This window comes from Amphiura filiformis, chromosome 19 (genome assembly GCF_039555335.1).
Source record: "Amphiura filiformis chromosome 19, Afil_fr2py, whole genome shotgun sequence".
NCBI classification, from domain to species: domain Eukaryota; kingdom Metazoa; phylum Echinodermata; class Ophiuroidea; order Amphilepidida; family Amphiuridae; genus Amphiura; species Amphiura filiformis.
The window spans coordinates 39,264,428-39,285,766 of record NC_092646.1 but is presented as its reverse complement, the minus strand read 5'-3'; the positions used below and the strand labels follow the sequence as shown (position 1 = coordinate 39,285,766).

At 34.9% G+C, this 21,339-nt stretch overlaps 1 protein-coding gene across 3 annotated transcripts in view; it reads left to right on the top strand.

The window, feature by feature from the left end:
* Positions 1 to 3,908: 3,908 nt before the first annotated feature.
* The window catches only part of LOC140141277 (uncharacterized), a 48,966-nt gene continuing 31,535 nt past the window's right edge, over positions 3,909 to 21,339 (top strand). For 2 of the 3 annotated variants that reach the window (XM_072163089.1, XM_072163087.1), the window contains exons 1-3: positions 3,909 to 4,182; positions 16,612 to 17,112; positions 18,409 to 18,651. The gene's annotated coding sequence lies outside the window, so the exon portion shown is untranslated. The remainder of the gene's footprint in view (positions 4,183 to 16,611; positions 17,113 to 18,408; positions 18,652 to 21,339) is intronic. The other variant, XM_072163090.1, reaches the window with a different exon arrangement.

Sequence of the window (21,339 nt, the reverse complement as noted above, 5' to 3'; positions counted from 1 at the left end):
ATCAGCACCCCCAATGAAATCCTGCGTGACGAGCCTGGTAAGGACATTTTTGTTTTAGTTATAGCCCCTCTTCAGAAGTATTGTATTATATTTGTACTTGCTCATTGAGCATTTACAAATGTACCAAATGTACAAGCATCAAATATTACTTGAGCAACTTGTTACTTGTTATAGCCCCCTCTCCAGAAGTATTGAATTATATATTTGTACTTGTAATGTCATATTCGATGCAAATTTTGTTACACAATTCCATGCGATTCTTTTTATGTGCTTAAAACAGCTTAAAATGAGGCTATAGCACCCTTTCCAGCCTTCTCTAATTGTAATCTCCATAGACTTTACATGTAAAATGAAAAGGTCCATGAAAAAGGCTGGCATCAAATTGTGTAATAAAATTTGCACAAAATGCTAATTGAGCAAGTACTAGTTTTTGAGAGGGAGCTATACGAAATATTTTTTATGTGTTGTATGTCACTGGTATGTATGTTCTTTTCAAAAATAAAAGGTCCATCTGAAACATAGGTGTACAACCCACTATGTCAAAGGTCAGCTACATTTGAGGTACGCTATGTCTGTCTACACAGTCGCTCCGTGCAGAGACACACTTGGGTCCTGATGGGACCAGGATCAAATTGAAGCCAGGCTAAAAAGCCTATATGAACATGCTGGCCTATGTGGAAAGTAAAGAGAGTTAAACAGATTTGAGGATAAGTCTCGATCAAGGAATACAGGGCTGGCAATTTACCAGAAAATTCTTGTATATAGTACAGTATTCATCAGCCAGCAAGCATAGGTTTTAATTATAAATCCATGTATTTTGTTAACAATAGTTACCAATTTGTATTTATTTTTAGATGTTTTTGCTCAATTTCATAATTATGCTTGTGCAGGGTTTTAAATCCCGGGGGCACATCAAAAAATTTTGGTTGGTATGTTCCCCCGGAATTTTGGGTCTTTGGGAGCTGACGGTGTAACGGTAAAAGGGGGGTCTTTTGAAGCTGCGAATCGGGCTGCAAACAAGTAAAATGGGGACTTTTGGAGCTGCGAACAGTCAAAATCAAGGGTCTTTCTTGGCTCTTTGGTTGAAAATCGCCTGAAGAAAAAAAAACTGAAATATGAGGAATGAGCAATATTTTGGTCTTTTAGAGCTGAAATTATTCAAATCAAGGGTCTTTCGGAGCTCTATTTTGGTCAAATATAAGGCGTCTTTTGGAGCTGCGAAATCCGAAAAAGGGGGATCTTTCCGGGGAGCATACCCGTATGGTAAGTCCCCCCCCAGGGTTTGCCCATTTTTGTAATGAAAGTTAAATCCCATACCTGGTCTGTTGATGTGAGACAGTGAGGTTTGTTTGGAAATGCAACTTTAGGAGTATTTCCAAGTGCAGGCCCATCTGGGATTTTTAGAGCAGGTGTGGATTTTCCAAATGCAGATCTTCATTCAGACATTTACATTTACCCCCTCTACAAATTTCAAAGAAAGTTCCAAGATTTTTTGGTAGGCCTATAGGCCTATCTATCTAAGATTATGACATTTTTAGCCCAAATTGCTCTGTTTTTTGCAGAAGCAGATCGTTTTATAGCCTGGACTGGTCTAAGATCATGCTGCAGTATTCAAACGTTTCCAAATGCCTTCATCAAGCTTTTATGTTATACAATGATGGTGATTGACATATTATAAGCACTCCAGCAAACAAAAATGTTTCAAAAGGGTTTTGGTTTTGTTCAAAACGGTTTAATGTTGGGTTATTATATAGGTCGTGAAAACTGTTCTTTTCTGATCAAATACTTCCAAAGTATGATGCACTACCCAGCAACATTGAAAATGTTTTTAAAACGTTTTAAGGGCTGGGGTATGAACGTTTGGACAGTATTTATTGTGGGACATTAGAGCACATCAGACATATCGAATTGCATTCTGAATACGAAGAATGTCCTTCTGATATCAAATAATTTTGATTTTTGAATTCGCAATGCAATACACATTTTATGGCAAATGATTAAAAATCGATATTTTTGATATTTAACAGTACTCGAAGTAAACTTAAAAAATCTGACGATTTATACTTAAAGTGTATGTAGGTGGGATGAAAAGCCGACGATCAATTGAAAATTTTGACCTTTCGTATTGAAGATATGGATTTTTTCCCAAAAACACAAAAAAAAATTAGGTCTTTTTGGGAAAAAAATCCGTAACTTCAATATGAAAGGTCAAAATTTTCAATTGATCGTCGGCTTTTCCTCCCAGCTACATACACTTTAAGAATATGTCATTAGATTTATAACATTTACTTCGAGGACTGTTATATATCAAAAATGTGAAAAATATCATATTTTACTAATTTGTCATAAAATTTGTATCATATCGTGAATTTCAAAAAATGAAAATTATTTGATATCAGAAAGACATTCTTCGTATTCAGAATGCAATTCGATATGTCTGGTGTGCTCTCATGTCCCACAAAAAATACTGTCGAAACGCTCAAAACGCTCATTCCAGATCCCTTAAACATATTATATTTTAGGGTTTGGAGTCGGTAAAAACGTTTTTTTAAATAACATTAAATGTCGGGTGTTAAACGGCCTCATGAAAATGTTTTAAAGCGTTTTGTGTGAGAATACACTGCAACAACAATTTTTAAATGTTGTCAAAATGTTATTGCTGACAATTTTGCAGTAATGTTTTAAAAAGATATTTTTGAATGTTATGAAAACGTTTTATACCCTTCATATAACCCGACATTTAAACGCCGTTCTCCAGCAACCTTAATTTTCTAACCTTTTGCGAATAATGTCGAAAACGTTCTGTGTTCGTTGGGTATAACTTGGGACTGAATACAAATATACCAAAAAATCAGGTTTGAAAAAAAATTAACCAATTTCATATTATAAAATCGTACATAAAATATGGTTTTAAAAGGGCATTTCGTGATCCACAGCCTCACCTCATCCCCCCACTTTTCTCAAAAAAGTGTTGAGATTTTGTACCACTTGAATTTCTGAAACCTCTGGCTAAATAATGTTTATTTACCAAAAATGTCTTTCAGATTAATTCGTTGACCAAAAATATCGCCAAATTTGAATTTCGTTCTGGTATACCAGAACGAAATTACAACCGTGGCCTATGGAGGAGTGTAATACACATAATCATGCATAACTCGCAAACGCAAAATCGGAATCAACTGAAATTTTGGGAATAAGCTTTTTTCGTGGATAGGCCTAATCTACTAAAAATGTCATAAAAAGAGGATGCTAATCCTTTTAAATGTTCATTTATTCCATCCCTCCCCTCCCACATCTTCTCCGTCACTTCTTCTTCAGCTTCCTCCTTTTTAATAGTCTGCTCTTGGGGTTGAAGTTGTTCAGTGAAATCTCACTAGCTACCTTATGGTTGATGATGCTAAGACAAAGCACGTTTTCCTCGTGCTCTCATTTCAGTTTGATTATTTTTCCAAGTGTTCCTTTAATTGACACAGGAGACATCAAAATCTCCGCTCGATCAGCCCTCGTGATCGTGGACTTCGCCTACTTCAATCTGCTGTCCAGCCTGGTCTGCATAACTCGCCTATGCGGGCGCATACAGGGAAATTCTCTGACGTAGTACTTTGAACAATTTTAAAGACCAAAATGTTTCCAATTGTAACCATTCTGTTTAATCTGCAGTTGTAGTTTATAATTCCACTAACTCTGTTATGACTTAAAAGTACACAAGATCATATATGTTCGTAGAATAATATTTTTGCGACGTTCTTTGACTTTTGTAAAATCGCAAAAATTAAAGCATCTTGAATATTTAAGCTATGCGAGTAAAAAAACGCAGCATATGATTGAGTCGATGTAATCAAGTCTATCTACTCCGTGTAAACATAACAGTCAGCTGCAATGCGGAAACAAAATATACACACACTAAGCTACACTACACTGTATCAAAAAAAATCACTCTCTATACTCTTCCTGGTGATGTGTAGGCACGGATTTGAACTTAACCAAATGCTTCCGAATGTTGTCTATATATATAGCTAACACCACGTGAGAGCTATTTGGTTTATACAAGCAAGGAAAAAGAAATTCAATTTGATTCCTTTTCTTACTCAAGAAAAGATGCTGCTATAGTAATAACAACATCTCGTGTGATAAGACGCGGAAGAAGTGTGGAATATAATAAAGGCATTCTGTTTGTGAGAGGTAAGTATGTTGCTTCAGATTTAATTTGTTTAGCAAGCTTGAGCGTTTGAATGTCATGCAAGAATTGTTGTTTACATGGATAGACAGCGGGCTCTCGTATGTGTTTATATCATTTAAAGGAGGATTTCGTGATCCTAGCATCCTCTTTTTATGGCATTTGTCAGTAGATATCCACGAAAAAAGCTTATTCCCAAAATTTCAGTTGATTCCGATTTTGCGTTTAAGAGTTATGCATGATTTACTGCTCCATAGGCCACTGTTGTAATTTCGTTCTGGTATACCAGAACGAAATTCAAATTTGGCGATATTTTTGCTAAACGAATTAATTTGCAAGAAATTTTTGGTACATCAACACTATGTAGCCAGGGGTATCCAGTGGTATAAAAATCTCAACTTTTTTTGAGAAAAGTGGGGGCATGAGACGAAATGCCCTTTTAAGGTGGTATTGGAAGTATTTTCTAGAAATTAGGAAATGCTTTGAGCATGTTTTAAACAGATTAATTGAGTATAATAGGGTAAAGTACACTGATCAATATGCCTTTTGTTTGGAGCAAATCGGACATACGGTTTCCATAATACATCAATTTATATTTTCTTTGTATCCTATTGTTTTTGTCAATAATCAATATAGTTAATGAGCTAAAAGGACTGGAAAGGCTCATTAATATGTAATTTTTGCCAATAATTTGCTAAAAATCAATGCATAAATGTTAAGGGTACTTTTACTTTGCAAACTTTTGTCCTGAAACTTGGTCAAATTGTTTCTAATATATAGTGAAGCCGCCATGTAATTTGCACAATTAATGAGCTAATTTGCATAAATTATCTCGCCATTCACCTTTCACATATTCGGTGAATGCCATGTATATAATTATGGAGAGGTGTTTAACGTGTTTCCTACTCAAATGTAGATTTAGTATACTTCTGGAAGTAACTTGAGCTTCTGTTAACCATGTTAACAAAACTCTTTTATGTTTTCAGAAGCCTGTGGCGTGATGGTATTTCAACCAAATGCGTGATGACATTTAACTTCATCAGTGTTATCATGGTTAGGCCACATAAAAAATAATTCGTTTCACGTCCGCTTTCCTCCTCTCTTGGATCAGTTCAATTTTTTTTCCAATTTTCTTATCAAATTTAACATTTTAATAATTTGTTACAATGTTCATGCTGATATTAAGCAAGTTTATTATTCAGTATGAATCACTGTGTTGTTTGGCACTCTAATGGTTCTAACCCTTATAGGGTCTAACCCTTACACCCTTATAATTTTAAATTGAAAATCGTTTTCCTCAAAGATGCTGAAAACTGTTAGCAATGTCAATTTTACGGCTATAACAAAGTTTATTTTACAACAAAAAGAAAACACCTCCCTCTTCCATCCTCACTTTTCCAAAAATGGGGGGAAGTGAAACGAATTTTTAATAATATGTGGCCTTATGTCTTTCTTTTTGTTGTGAATATTGGAAACATTGTGATTTTGCGCTTGAAAGTAACTTGAGCTGCTGTTAGTGTTAACAAAACTCTTTCATGTCTTCAGAAGCCTGTGGCTTGATGCATTGTATAGTTCAACCAAATGCGCAATGACATTTAACATTATTACTGTTATTTACTCATTTTGGTGATGTTGCTGAAATTATGTAAAAGTAAATTGATTTGGTTTTTCGGGGTTTTTGTTTTTCTTTTTTGTTTTGTTTTTTCTTCTTACTTTGGATTGGCAAACTGGCAAATACTTATACCTATAACTTACAGGATGTTAGCAATACACAAAATTATAAGTTTGATTCCCCAGTGGCAAAAACTTGATTTTGTCAGGAAACTGTATACATACATACTTGAAGGATCATTCATGTTTTTTATTATGTGACTTATATGTTGTGTAGTGAAGTGTTGGGGTGTGTTGTGTTGTATTGTGTAGTGATGTGTTGTGTTGTGTTGTGTTGTGTTGTGTTGTGATGTGTTGTGTTGTGTTATGCTATGTTATGTTATGTTATGTTATATGTTATGTTATGTTATGTTATGTTATGTTATGTTATGTTATGTTATGTTATAGCTTGTTATGTTATCTAATGTTATGTTTCATATGCTATGTTATGCTATGCTATGTTGTTATGTTATGTTACGTTTTGTTATGTTATGTTATGATATGTTATGGCTATGTTATGTTATGTTATGTTATGTTATGTTATGTTATGTTATGTTATGTTATGTTATGTTATGTTATATTATGTTATGTTATGTTATGTTATGTTATGTTATGTTATGTTATGTTATGTTATGTTATGTTATGTAATGTTATGTAATGTAATGTTATGGCTATGTTATGTTATGTTATGTTATGTTATGTTATGTTATGTTATGTTATATTATGTTATATTATGTTATGTTATGTTATGTTATGTTATATATATGTTATGTTATGTTATATTAAATTATGTTATGTTATGTTATGTTATGTTATGTTACGTTACGTTACGTTACGTTACGTTATGTTATGTTATGTTGTATGGTATGTTACATGTTATATGTTATGTTATGTTATGGTTAGGTTAGATTATGTTACGTTACGTTATGTTATGTTATGTTGTATGGTATGTTACATGTTATATGTTATGTTATGTTGTATGTAGTAATATACGTTATGTTGTGTTGTGTTATGGTATAATATGTTGTATATATGTTAGTTTTGTTGTGTTGTGTTGTGTTATGTTACATGTGTGTTGCAACTTGCTTAGACCTATATATTATATTATATTATATTATATTATATTATATTATATTATATTATATTATATTATATTATATTATAATAATATATTACGTTATATTACATTACGTTATCGAACCTTAAACCTTAATATCAAAGAGGAGCAACAGAATCACAACTTTATTATCAAGTTCACGTCGTCCTACTTCATGCTTCACGAATCTGATCAACACAGATCTCACGGCTTGAAACATGTGCGTTTTTACAGCTGAATTATACTTAGGCCTATATGAATTCAGCATTGATTTAGCATTCGTCATCCACACAAAATTATGGTGGTAAATTCATCACAGCTGCACAAACGCGTGAAGAAGAAAAATATCAGATTTGAAAAGCATGATTTTATGTTTCATTTAATATATTGATTGTAAGCAAGGTCGGGCTGCAGACAACACCATCCTCTGTCATGTTTAATGCCTCGGTTGTAATTGTGATAAGCCTCAAAATGAGTCAGAAGTCGGATGGATTCAAAATCGGGATTTTATCAGTTTTTACCTATCGGTGATGAATGATACAAATATTGTAACATGCTTTTCGAATGACGGTAATCACTGCGGAATTGGATCATTTATGATACAATATATGCTCACCATCAACGGCGCGCCAAAAATGCGTGCCCCCTCTCCGACCTGCCCAAAATCCCCCGTTCTCCCAATGTAGGCCTACATATCAGTTGTTTTTTTGGTGTGGGTGGGTTTTTTTGGGGGGGATCCAATTTGCAAGCCACTTTGGCAAAGATTTGCAAACCTTTTTGCAAAGATTTTTTTGCCAGCCAAGAGGGGTAGCATTTAGCAGGCCGAGGGACGGGCAAGCAATTTTGGCACGCCCTTCGGAAAGATGACCCCGCTGGCTCATAATAATAGCACAGTCCCTAAATGTATATATAATTATTTAAAATGCGACATAAAATAATGTTGTTGTTTTCTTGTCGACAAATGACTGGTATTGTTTAAATCATGGTTTCTAAAAATTAAACGCTTCGGTAAATATACGTGTGAATACTGTTGATCAGTTACAACAATAAGTGCATTTTGAAACAGAAAATGATTCAATATAATATAGACGAATTAATTTCATAATATAGTTAAAACAATATTGAAACATTTATTAAAATACATATAGAATTTATATAGAGGCATTTCATGATCCGTCATTTCTTATATAAACCTCGCGTGTAAATTGATTGTAAAAAGCAATTAAACTACTATAATTTAGCAATGTACAAAACATAATTAGTTTCAAAACGTCGCATAAAACCCCGCATAAAAATAATGGTAATCTGGACATTCAGAGTATCGGGAGGGTTATATCCTTTGATTACCAAAATCAATGGTCTTTCGGAGCTTTATTTTGGTCAAATATAGGGGGTCTTTCGGAGCTGCGAAATCCAAAAAGGATTTTTTTTCCAGGGGAACATACCCTTATGGTCATTTGTGTTAAGTGCCCCCCCCCCCGGGCATTTCCCCTCAAATTTGGCCCAGAAAAGTGTTCACGAGTGCCCCCTTTCAAAAAACAAGGATCTGCCCTGGGGTAACCTCCATGGCGATGACTGTCTATAGACGACATGGACGAAGAGACTGAAGAAGATGATCAAATTATAAAAATATTTGCGAATACGTAAAATATATGTACCACGAAAATAAATCTCGTGAAAATAGTTATGTTTAGAACACTCTGGGAATTAAATGTGCGCATCTTATAGGTCGCCTATATATCAAGGAGGAGGAAGAGGAGAGACAAGAAGAAGATGAATGCCTTGGGGGTCACAAGAATGTGAAGATGTAAATGTGTGTCATTTATAGGATCCCGCTATACAGGGTGTACAAAGAATACAAACCCGAATGCCCAGCAAACAACAAAATGTTTTTAAAACGTATCGTTTAATAACCAACAAACATTGTGGTCTTGGTCAATAAAAATTCCTTTAAAAAAGGAATGGGGCGCCCAATGTGAGCTTGGACGTGATATGGTGAATTCCATGGTGTGTAGATTTGGTATTATAATGATTTTTCTAGGGAAGAGTAGAAGATGATCAAATGCAAGAGAAATGTGTTTGATTGGGGAAGGTGTTCTGACAATCCAAATATAAACTTAGTCCACCTCAAATGACCTGTAACAATTGGTAATTGACATTACTTAATTCACCTCGGATGACTTTGATCTGACATTCAACATTTTCGCGCTTACACCAATCATATCCATAACAATTTAACTCTTACAACTTCCTGTCAACTCTCTAATTTAAAACTCTAAATTTCTGTCTGTTTGCCTTTTCTGTCTTGTACCATTTAGTACACTACAGTTTGTTACAATTATTAAGATAAGCAAACATTGCTGGGTAGATAACAGGATTTAGTTATTTACTTAATCCAATCATGGAGGTAGTAGCTAGTACTACCTCTATGATCCAATCATGGCATTAACGTCAATTTTGGTCTTCTGTGTTTTAAAATACAACAATGTAGAACATGTATAATTAGTATGCCGTGTTGTTTGCCGCCCAATTGTGCCACCATATTGCAACTTTGGCAATAACCGCTATATAGCTTCTATGGTAATTAGCAAACAAAAGCCATCAGTTTAAGAGCCTCGTTAATTGATCTTATCACTATGGACCACAAGAGTCTCATCCCAATGGCATAGCCCAATAACCTCAATTACATAATCATAGTGCAATCATAGTGCAAAATTTGACCTCAAGTTGCAGAGTATGAGTTTCTGTACCCAAATTTTCAAAGGATGAATGTACAAATGTATTAGGGTTTAAGAACTGTTCCCATGATAGATGAGCATGTTGTGGATCCTAGTGTATGGTCAAATGTCACCGTCTATCGGGTTCTAAGGCACACGGTAAACTGGTTGAACGCATACAAAGGTCAGGATTTATTTGGTGTTTTTATAAGTCCTAATTTTGTATTTTAAACAAAGAATATACGCTCACCATTTTATCCCGTGCATATCAGAAAACAATAATAAAATAAAATCCAAGCAAATTGTGGTTTTATTTCTGAGCTGGGCATAATTTTAGCAAAACAATTGCGAAGTCAATCTAGCAAGAGTGAAATTAGAATCTTTTCACAAAGTCATGCCTATATGGTGGCGCCTCCGTAGAGGGCGCCCCAAAAACTATAGTGGCATGGCACTTCCTTGGTCAAAACGTTTCAATGACATTTCAATAACATTTAAATGTAGGGTTTTATAAAGGTCACAAAAATGTTTTTTAATCATTTCATATGAACACTATACAACAACATTAAAAATGTTGTTAAAATGTTATTGTTATTTATTTTTTGGTTAACATTTTTGCAAAAGATAATTATTGCCATCACCTATATAGCATGTTTTGCAGCAAATATTTTTGAATTGCATATTATAGTTCTTTACAGCATCACAAAAACAACATTTGCATAATGCATCTCCGTTGTTGTTGTTGTTGGTATTGTTGTTTTCGTTTTGTTTTTCGATCTCGACACAATGGGCCCATTGGTTTCAGATTAATCATGTTAATTGAGGTACACGGTAATGATACCAACCATTATAGACCCTAGAAAAGGGATATCAACATAATTGTATGACCATAGACTCTAAACTTTTTTCAGGGTCTAGCTACTACGGTATGACCATGTAATTGTGTGACACGCTGCTGGTCGTGTTTGGTTGGACATCACTGAAAAGAGGGTCTATGGTTTGGAGAAACATAATACCGAAGAATATGGCCCAATAATCTAGTGAATTGTAACAACCTAGTAAATTGAAATTCATGCAATTAAAAACGGCCGTTTGATTGTGGCCAAAATATTTTGAAAAATTTTGATTTGATTTTTCTTCTTTAATAACATTTTTTTTCTTAAAACTGTAGTCTCTTCCGCATGCCCGTAGAACATGGTTTTCTTTTCTCGTCGCCAAATAAACATAATAAAGCCGATTGGGCTATTCCAGTTGAACTCGCTGCACCCTATGGAAGACATGACCTTAATCTCCCAGTTGCACCCTATAGAAGACATGGCCTTAATCTGACACACAGGGAGTGTAGATTTCAAATAGAGCCACCCATTCATGTAACTCCTATTTGAAATTCACACTCCCTATGTGGAAGATTTAGGTCATGTCTTCAACGGGAGGTGTATGGATTTCATCCAGAACAGCCCGATACAATTAAATACAGGTTCGTGCACCCATATATAATTTAATCAATATATGACCATCGCTCTACTATTTTATAATGTATTTAATCTTTGAATCAGTAATATATCCTCTGAAAGATATAATCTTGAAAATAATATCGCTACGATAATGCCGGAAGACATGACTTTCAACATGGTTCTTAAACCAAGTTAGATTGTGATGATAGTATATTTTAGAGCGATGCAAATTTAATGTCATCATGCTCACGGTATAGGAAATTAAGTATACAGACCTAAGGTCCGTTCATACTACCATTGCGATGCGGTGCGTTACCGCACTGCGTCGTACTGCAAACTACTGCATTGCGTTATCGCAATGAAGTTAAATACATTTTAACTTGGAAATGCGACGAGTTGCGTTGAGTTGCGGCAAAAAGTAATCGATATCGGCATCGCAAAGCAACGCATCGCAAATGCGGTGGTAGTATGAACGAACCTTTATTCTCTCAAATTTGTTAAATAGACGATAAATAATAATAAATTTATTACAATTTATTCATTTAAATGTGGATTAAAATTAACTCATTTGGACGAGAAAAATATGTTGGGGGGGGTGGCACGAGCGATAGAGTAGGCCTATTCCGATACATAAAAGAGAGAGAGGGGTCAAGATCTGCGACGAGATACATTTTTGCCAATGCCACAGAAAATATAGCAAATACACTCTTAAAACAACGTGGTAAATTTTTTAACCCATTACGGGTCACTTTTATTTGACGCTATTCGTGATTGAAATTAACCACGCGTTGTTGTACTGTAGGCCTACGCATCATATTAAAATGACCCCCTAAAATGGTCATTTTTGAAATAACGTGCAGGCCTAGTCTTTTATTGACCCCAAGAGGTGACATTTTCTTTATCGTCCCCATTTTAACCCCCAATCATTAAATGACCCTATTAAAAACATAGTCATTTTAACCCCCAAAGGGTTTTTTTTAAAGAGATATAAAGTCATTTTAACACCGACGGGAGTAATAATTGAAACCATAATTTGGGATCAAATATATACATTAAATAATTAACGACAACATAATTTGACCCTTTTTTAGTTGGTGCATAGGCCTAATTGACAAAAATGATTGATTCAGAATAAACTGGGTCAAAAATTACCCTTTGTGGTCGAACTTTGACACCGTAGTTTTAAGTGTGTATAGGCCTTAATTCACCATAACGCAAATACTAAGGAAGTAACACAACTATGCCAATACAAATATTTGCCACCGAAATGTGATCGAATACCGTAATACAACTACTATATCTTACAAGGCTGTATTTTGTGCTTCCTACTTCCTTATAACATAATTATTATTAAACTGCATGTCCTATAAGTTTACTTTAGAGTGTTTTCGTTTTCAACTTTTAATGACTTTTAACTTCAACAGTGTTCAGTCTGTGCAATAATTTAGCCCCCCCCCCCCCAAAAAAACTTTCCAAACGGCGTGTCACATTACAAAACTCCTTGCTCCCATTTTTCCACCGACCTGCCTAAAATGGCTTGACCCCTCCCCCTTTTGGTTTGGCAACAACATTATCCCCATGCATCCACCCCATTATGTCTCTCCCGGGGCTCATAATTATTGCACAGCCCCTAATCCACTGATTAAAACCGTAGTCCCCACCCCGAGCCTGCCAATTCGAATTTTTAAAAACCACTTTTTCTGTAAAATGTTAAAAATCAGCGGTTTTTTTTGTTGTTGTTGTTGAAGGAAAAAATCATAAAAGGTCCACTTCTCCCGCCGCATCTCTCATCAACCCTGGGTAAGGGCCTGCTAATAGAAGAATATTCAAATATCACTCCACCGTGGTGGGATAATTCTGAATTGACACTTAATTTGGGTGTACTTTGTCTTGGGTCCAATCTCTATCATGGAAAGTTTGCTATATCTTTCTAAATATATGATTGTTTGTTCTAGATTTGGGTTTTAGCGTTTCATATTTGAAAGAACTAATGTTTAATTGCAACATTTCGAAACCACAAACCAAAACTGGGTGCTATGATGTAGGCCTACAAGATTGGGCTACGAGTATGCATTTTACCAAGTTAGCAATAGGTAATTGCTTCATTTTGCATATGCATGACTTTCTTTATTATACTCAAAATCGGATTTTATTATACATGTTATAAGGAAGTTGTTTACGTGCATTAGGCTCCTTCACAGCCGGTTTCTGTCGTGTATATGTTTGCGAGTGAGCCACAAGCAGACTGGGTTGCCAAGGACTACAGGACAAAATACCTGTTTCTGACTATAACTATTAGGAAGGTCTGGATTTGGCACCATACTGATAATGGTTAATTGGAAATCTGAAAATAAACACTTATTTTGTAAACAGATGATACTCTGTGATTATTTATGGATGGAAACTTAGGAAATTGCTGTTAATGGAATAATTGATATATTAAACATACATTTTGTTTCGTTAACGATAAAAAATCCATTCACAAATAAGGTTTTAGGAACCATTTGACATTAAATATTTTGAACAATTGCTCTATGAAAAATGATATAAATGCACCCCTGCTGATCCATGCTACTGATAAGCTGTCAACAAGTGACCACTAATTCAACAATTATAATGAGCAATTATCTGACCAGACAGGAACCAAGCTAGGTATAAGGTGCCCAGGCACCTGCACTGTTAACTAGGGTTAGTTTATACCATCACTAATTGATGTTGACGGAGTGACACTAGTAGTCGGGGTAAAATACCAGTAATTGGGGGTAGATAGTTGCTTTGGTTTTATACATTTTGGTAGAGCAACTGGGCAGTTAGTAGTAACAATTATAATCAACACATTCAGAAAATAAAGATCGAATTGAGCCAGGGAACCCCTGGGATTGAGTAATCAGTCTTTTTGATTATAATTGTTAAAGGTCATCTGAGCCTGAGGTGGAATAAGTATATATTGTTGGATTGTCAGAATGTTCAAAGTCATGTCATAAAACGTAATCACAAAGTCGTCTGAATATAGATTGTTGGATTGATGCGAAACTCGGTGGATGTGATTTCCATTGATCCCTTTGTTTGTACAAGTATAAATTAAGTATAAATTAAATGTAGACCTATTTAACACACATTTTTTCAATTTAGCTTATAGTAGGCCTATGTCATTGGTGGTATTCGTGGTAACAACATTTCCAACCCGGTTAGTTGTGCATGTGCTACACACACAAAATTACTAGCATTCCAAGTACTTGTCAATGTAAAATTATGAAACATGAATTTCATCCATGGTGTTGTCTTTTTAAAGACATTTCTTGTTTCCTTTTATTCTTTTATTGACATTTATGAAGTTTTTCATGTTGGAAATACTTTCCTAAGGCAGTTGTTGTAATTTAAACGAAACGAATTGACGCAATTTAAATAATTCAGTTGTAATAACCTGCTCAGGCTAAATGATCTTGAGTTAAGGGATGGGGTATGAACGTTTGGACAGTATTTATTGTGGGACATTGGAGCACATCAGACATATCGAATTACATTCTGAATATGAAGAATGTCCTTCTGATATCAAATAATTTTGATTTTTGAAATTCGCAATGTAATACACATTTTATGGCAAATGATTAAAATTGATATTTTTGATATTTAACAGTACTCGAAGTAAACTTTATAAATCTGATGATTTATACTTAAAGTGTATGTAGATGGAATGAAAAGCCGACGATCAATTGAATAGTTTGACCTTTAGTATTGAAGATATGGATTTTTTTCCCAAAACACCAGAAAAAATTAGGTCTTTTTGGGAAAAATTCCATATCTTCAATATGAAAGGTCAAAATGTTCAATTGATCGTCGGCTTTTCCTCCCAGCTACATACACTTTAAGAATATATCATTAGATTTATAAAATTTACTTCGAGGACTGTTATGTATCAAAATGTGAAAAATATCAAATTTTAATAATTTGTCATAAAATTTGTATTATATCGTGAATTTCAAAAATGAAAATTATTTGATATCAGAAAGACATTCTTCGTATTCAGAATGCAATTCGATATGTCTGATGTGCTCTCATGTCCCACAAAAATACTGTCGAAACGAACGCTCATTCCAGATCCCTTAAGGAATTGGATATTAACGTTTGCACAGTATTTTTGTGGGAAATGAGATTACACCAGACCTATCGAGTTGCATTCTGAATACGAGGAATGTCCTTCTGATATCAAATAATTTTGATTGTATGACAAATTATTCAAATTTGATATTTTTAAAATATTGATATTTAAGTAAACTTTATAAATCTAATGATATGTGAAGTGATATAGCTGGAATGAAAAGCCGACGTTCAATTGAAAATGTTGACCTTTCATATGGAAGATATACATTATTTTTTTTAACCAAAAAGACCTAATTTATTTTGGTGTTTTCGGGAAAAAAATCTATATTAAACTTCAATACGAATGGTCAAAATTTTCAATAACTTTTCGGCAATATAAAGTTTACTTCGAGAACTGTTAAATATCAAAAATATCAATTTTTAATAATTTCCCATAAAATGTGTATTCATCGCGATTTTTTTTAAATATCAAAATTATTTGATATCAGAAGGATATTCTTCGTATTCATAATGCAATTCGATATGTTGGATGTGCTCTCATGTCCCACAAAACATACTGTCCAAACGTTGCTTATACTCAGAAAAGTTGAGGCAGCTGTTTACCTCAATACCCAGGGGCCTCATGGAAGAACAGAGGATACCTTAAAACATCCACTGAATGAGTAACCCAGGCAAAAGAAGAAATAAAACAAAACAAAACAAAGTAAATCCAAGAAATGCATGTAATTTCCATGAGTGTACATTAACTTATTTAAAAAGGAAAATTTTTCCTTTTTTTTTATATCTACACGTCAACTAGCATGATTGATTATAATTATGATATTATAGTTTTGAGTTAGAACCATGGTAACATTAACAAGGCTTACGTGTTATTACGATGATTTCAATTTCGTTGAATTGCTGACTAATTTCAGTTTTGGCTCAAAGTTTTGCTAGATTTATTCTTCGTATAATGCAAAGAATTACTAAGAGAGTTCCGAATTACAGGGGGAGATTGTTATATTTGAAGACATGAGCGCAAGAAGACGTAAGTCCACTTGGCCCCTCAACATGTATACACTAAAGTTACGTATAGTTTCTTAGGGTTTTATAATGTTTAATACATGTTCCAGGGTGAAAACATCATGAAAGGTTGTGAAAGATTTGTTTTGGCCCCTGAACATGTATAAAACATTACCAAACTATACGAAACTATACGCAATTTTAGTGTATAGATGTTGAGGGGCCAAGTGGACTTACGGTCTTCTTGCGCTCAGGTCTTCATTTGTTAATGTCGCTTTTGCCAATTGTCTACAGACTTTTACTAAATTTAGATGTTAAATTTCATTTAGTTTTTCGTCTTGTGCCAAAAATATAGTTAGAATTCTATAATTAGACAAATAAACATTTATGTAAATTTGTTATCTCTTCTTACTACAGACAGACAGACAGACGGAAGGTAGCATCATCATCGCGAGGTCAAGCTTCAATCTCTATCCTGCATTCTTGGATAGATAAGACGCCTGAAATTTACATCAGATGCGGGATCAAGAGTTTCCCATCAAGCCAACACATACGCATTTCATCAACCAGCGCAAATCATCCTCACATGCGTCTCCTTGCATCATTCGTAGAGATGGTATAGCCTACTGGGTACGAGATAGGGAGATGATACACATGTATGAAATTTAAACCTCAAGGATTCTGAGCATCATTAAGAACGAATTGCCATAATCATCTGTTCTTGAAGATGATACTAGTAGTCTGCAAATCTGAGCCATATACTGTCATGATCGTGTAACAGAGACTCTTACAGAGACAAATTAATACTGCACATAAATGTGCGCTTCGTTTTGAACCATGTTTGGTGTACAAAACTAATGCTAAGACGGATTTTCTGTTACCTGGAACTACTATCATATTGGTATTGCCATTTATACTGTGAGTACATGCATTGACTGAACTCGTTTGGTTGTTTGTTTGTTTGTTTGTTTGTTTGTTTAAACGGTTGCTCCATGCAGAGACACACTTGGACTCTTCGTGGTATTGTTGAACTCAGTTGATGTGATATTGTCACTGTCACATGTTTCGGGATTTTTTTATCTATAACATAATGCTACTAAAATACAAGCAGTTTAGATGTGAAAACTTTAATATTCTTGGATTGTGACCTCTTCCGATTGCCATTTATAAGTTATTTCGACTTTTGCTTCCATAATATGATATTATAGCACTTTTTACCACACCGTACATGCTGCATGGACAACACGTGAAGATATTTTTGTGGTATATAAGCTCGGCATTGATGACATATGCATGTTTCAACTTTTGAACTGTACTCACGAATGAGGTTAATATTACGGAAAAGTTGAACAACTTATTTCCCGGATTCGATATGCTGTTCATGATAATGAAGTTAGTATGTGAACACAGAAGCCGGGCACAGAAGTGTGATATTAAAACAGGCGAGCCAAATGCTTATGATTTTTTTATTCTATAAAATAGTGGACTTAAAGAATTTAATTTGTACGATTCTGTCGATCAGTTGGAAAGAAACCTCTTATTTCTTGGATTCGGTTACATGTGGACCATTATCACTTTTAATATCATCGTTCAACTAGTCATAGTGACATGATTTGATGTTGAGATGGAATACAGGCGGTATCAAAATGATTGTACCCCGGATTGGTACGTCAGTTTCAGTGATTATGGCAATGAATTGCCACATCAAATACAACATGGATCCGCATAATTTGTTGATTAATATCATAAACAATCATATAACAATATATTATGGTAATTTCAAGAGTATCCAATGTTGCATTTGGAAGAGACAGGCTTTTCAATAGCCATCAAAATTAATGGATACCAATCATTTTGATACAGCCTGTATAGAATAGATAGCTATACGGACGTTTTATATGCAGAATTCAACTGGTTAATTTCAGCAAGCTGTGTCGATTTCATGAAATAGTATCCTGACACGATATTTCTTCGATGGGTGTCAAAATTGCTTGACACTGATTATATCTTCTTCTTGCATTTTTTGACAATTAACCAGTGGGGTTTCTTCCACTTTATCTTGTTTTTCAGTTTAAAATGGACAGAAACTATTACTATTTTGGCATTTTGGGTAAAGAATTTATAACAAAATTTAAATTTGACAGAAATCGTACATTATGGCTTTAATTACTTGACACTGATTATCTTATAGTCTTCTTTTTTTTTTTTTTGCAGATTTTATGTAAGAAATAGAAGAGATTTAATACTTCCAGACGAATGAGTTAAGGAAATTACGTTGACTTCAAATTTTGAGAGGATTTTGTGAAGAATTCTTGAGACAATGCCAGCAGCAACTGAAGACCAAGGGGAAGAAGTAACTGGCTTCTTGAATGTGAGATACAAAGGGGTAAGAAGTTCAGATGGAAGAGGAAGTTTGCTGTTCTGAAGAGTGATGCCATCTATTTAGCTGACGAAAAGGTACGTGGGTATTTATAGATGAGTTGACCTAAATGTTTATCAACAAAGGCAAGGGACTGGCATATCGATTTGCTTGAGTGAACCCCATGCAACCCGCTACACCGGGTTCAATAGCCTTATTGTGATGTGGCGGGAGGTTTAAAAACACGAGCCCTGAACAAAATATGATGCGCGCGCATACTGCCAGGCAAAAAACAACGTAGTCTCCTCCGCAGCCAGTTTGGTTACGCTCCCTCCACACAAACAGTCTGCCAATGGCCACTTATAACGCCGTTTCTGATTGGCTACACAAATCTAGCCGTAGAGCTGTACATACGGGAACTTGATTGACCTCAGTCAGCTGGCGAGCAGATGGCGAGATGGCGGGTCAAACTTGCTCATGAATAATAAAGTAGCCGTCTAGCCGATCGACCAATTGAAAGCTTTGTTTGACGTCAAGCTGGATGACGTCGGCAGAAAACCGTTAGCGAATCAAAGAGGACCAGTTCGTGACCATTGGCAGACTGTTTGTGTGGAGGGAGCGGAACCAAACTGGCTGCTGTGGAGACTAAAAACAATGGAAATTGTGATGATGCGTGCGCATCCTTGGAAGGAAGAAAATTCATTAAGATAGGGTCCGCCTTCTAGGTACAAACACGAAGTCCAAATAAATCCACTTCTGAGAATTAAAGTACTTTAATATAAATAATATTTTTAATTGTAATATCTTTGTAATACAACCCCGTTTGTTTTCCGAGAGAGGTCTATACATTAGGTATAGGCCTAGCCCGCACGCATCCAAAAGTGTTTGGTTGAATTCGTCTTGGCCAAAAACGAATTGTAACACTGAAGTACTGTCTTACAACTTCTAAGCCGTTACTATAATCGTATGTTTTAAAAAGGTATATTATGAAATTATATAGGTTCACACGAGCCTGGTCCTTCATATCAAGACCCAAGTGTTTCTACGCACGGAGGCTACGGAGCGATCGTTCAAACAAACAAACAAACGTTTACATTCATTGCGGATGCGATTGCGGCAGAGGCGATTGCGGGTTATTGCAAACGCTACAGGATACACACCACTAAATCGAGTATAGACCATTCCTATAATTGATACTTTCCTGCCGTTGAAGGGGTGAACATTGATATTACATAACGAAAGCCAGGACAAGAAGATTATCATGTGATTATAAAGTATCAAAAGCGAGGTCAAGAAGAGTGCGTTATCGATGTTCGCAACATCAACGGCAAGAAAGTACCAATAATATGGTCTTTACATCGTCGCTCTTCTTAGTATTAAATTCAATTCATCGAAAAACAAAACAATTTTACATTGTCAAATGTAAAAGAGAGATTTCCTATTCTGAAAGTGTTTCAGAGGGGGCATTTTTAAAGAGTTGGAATTGCACTCTTCGGTGATGTGAGGATATTTTAAACTTTTTATAACAAACTTGCGATAAAACGCTTTTTGCAAAGGAGGAGTAATTCGTGGTCTACTTGTGCCGTGAAGGGCTCTCTGATGAGTGCTTTTGCACACTTTCACGTATTTTCAGATCCCCTTTTTTTCTTCTAGAATTCAGACGCACCCTGCATGTTGTATTTCATGTTAAAGTCTATAATGTTTTCACTTGCGTTATTCTGAGTCTATTCTGAATAAGAGTGAAATTTCACGGAGCTGTATTCGGCATACGTACCTAAGAGTCTGTCATGAATTTTCTCTAATTCTATTAAAGGTGCAACAGAACAAGTCGCAAATTACACATGATAATCCTCTAAAATATATATTGGTCATGAACTTAAATTTGCATAGAAAGTATCCCTGGGGACACTCACTAAAAATGGGTATTAAACGGGGATGTGCGGCCACATTGACCCCCATTTTCCAACTCCCTCTCACCCAATAGATGACCCCCTTTTTTATCTTCTCACCCAATGATCCCCTTGTTTTCCTGTCACAAAAGACCCCTTTTTTTTAAAATAATTTTGGGGAAATTTCTGATAATCTCTCACTGAATGACCGCGTTTTATTTTTAAATTATATTTCCTCAAATTTTTTCAAATTTTTCAAAAAATTTTTTTCAAATTTTTGATTTTTATGAACTTTTATATTGACCCAAAATTTATCCCAGTCTCACTGAATGAACCCCACCCCGGAGGAAATTTTGACAGAGCCTGCTCTAGGCCCTATACTATATATGCAATATTGATGGCATTATTAAAGTTATTAACTGCAAGACAAAGTGGCAGTGTATAAGGACGTACATAAACCAACCCTCAATCAAACCAAAGTATTCTAGCAATCAAACCAATATAGCTCGGTCATAACGATTTGTTTCATTAATATTTGATCAAATATTTCGCTTAGCCTTTGGCATTTGGAGGTTTGGGTTAAGCACACATATCACTTAAAGAATGCCTCTTCATTTCTGCGTTACTATAAATTAAGGTGAGGATGGCCAATCATTTTTGAAAAATAAAAGTCATTTTGAAATTGACTTTAAAGGCGTTAGAAACATCTGTTTTTGAAGCTTTTTGAGGCGGAAATAGCGCATAAACACGTTTGAAATATCCATTATTTTTAAAGGGGAAAACATTACTTCCATGTTTTTTCAGAAAGAAAAAAACACACGTCAGTCATACATTTAGTTTATGCATGAATGTAGTTAATTAAATTGTATTCTTGAGAGTGTGTAAATTTCACTACGT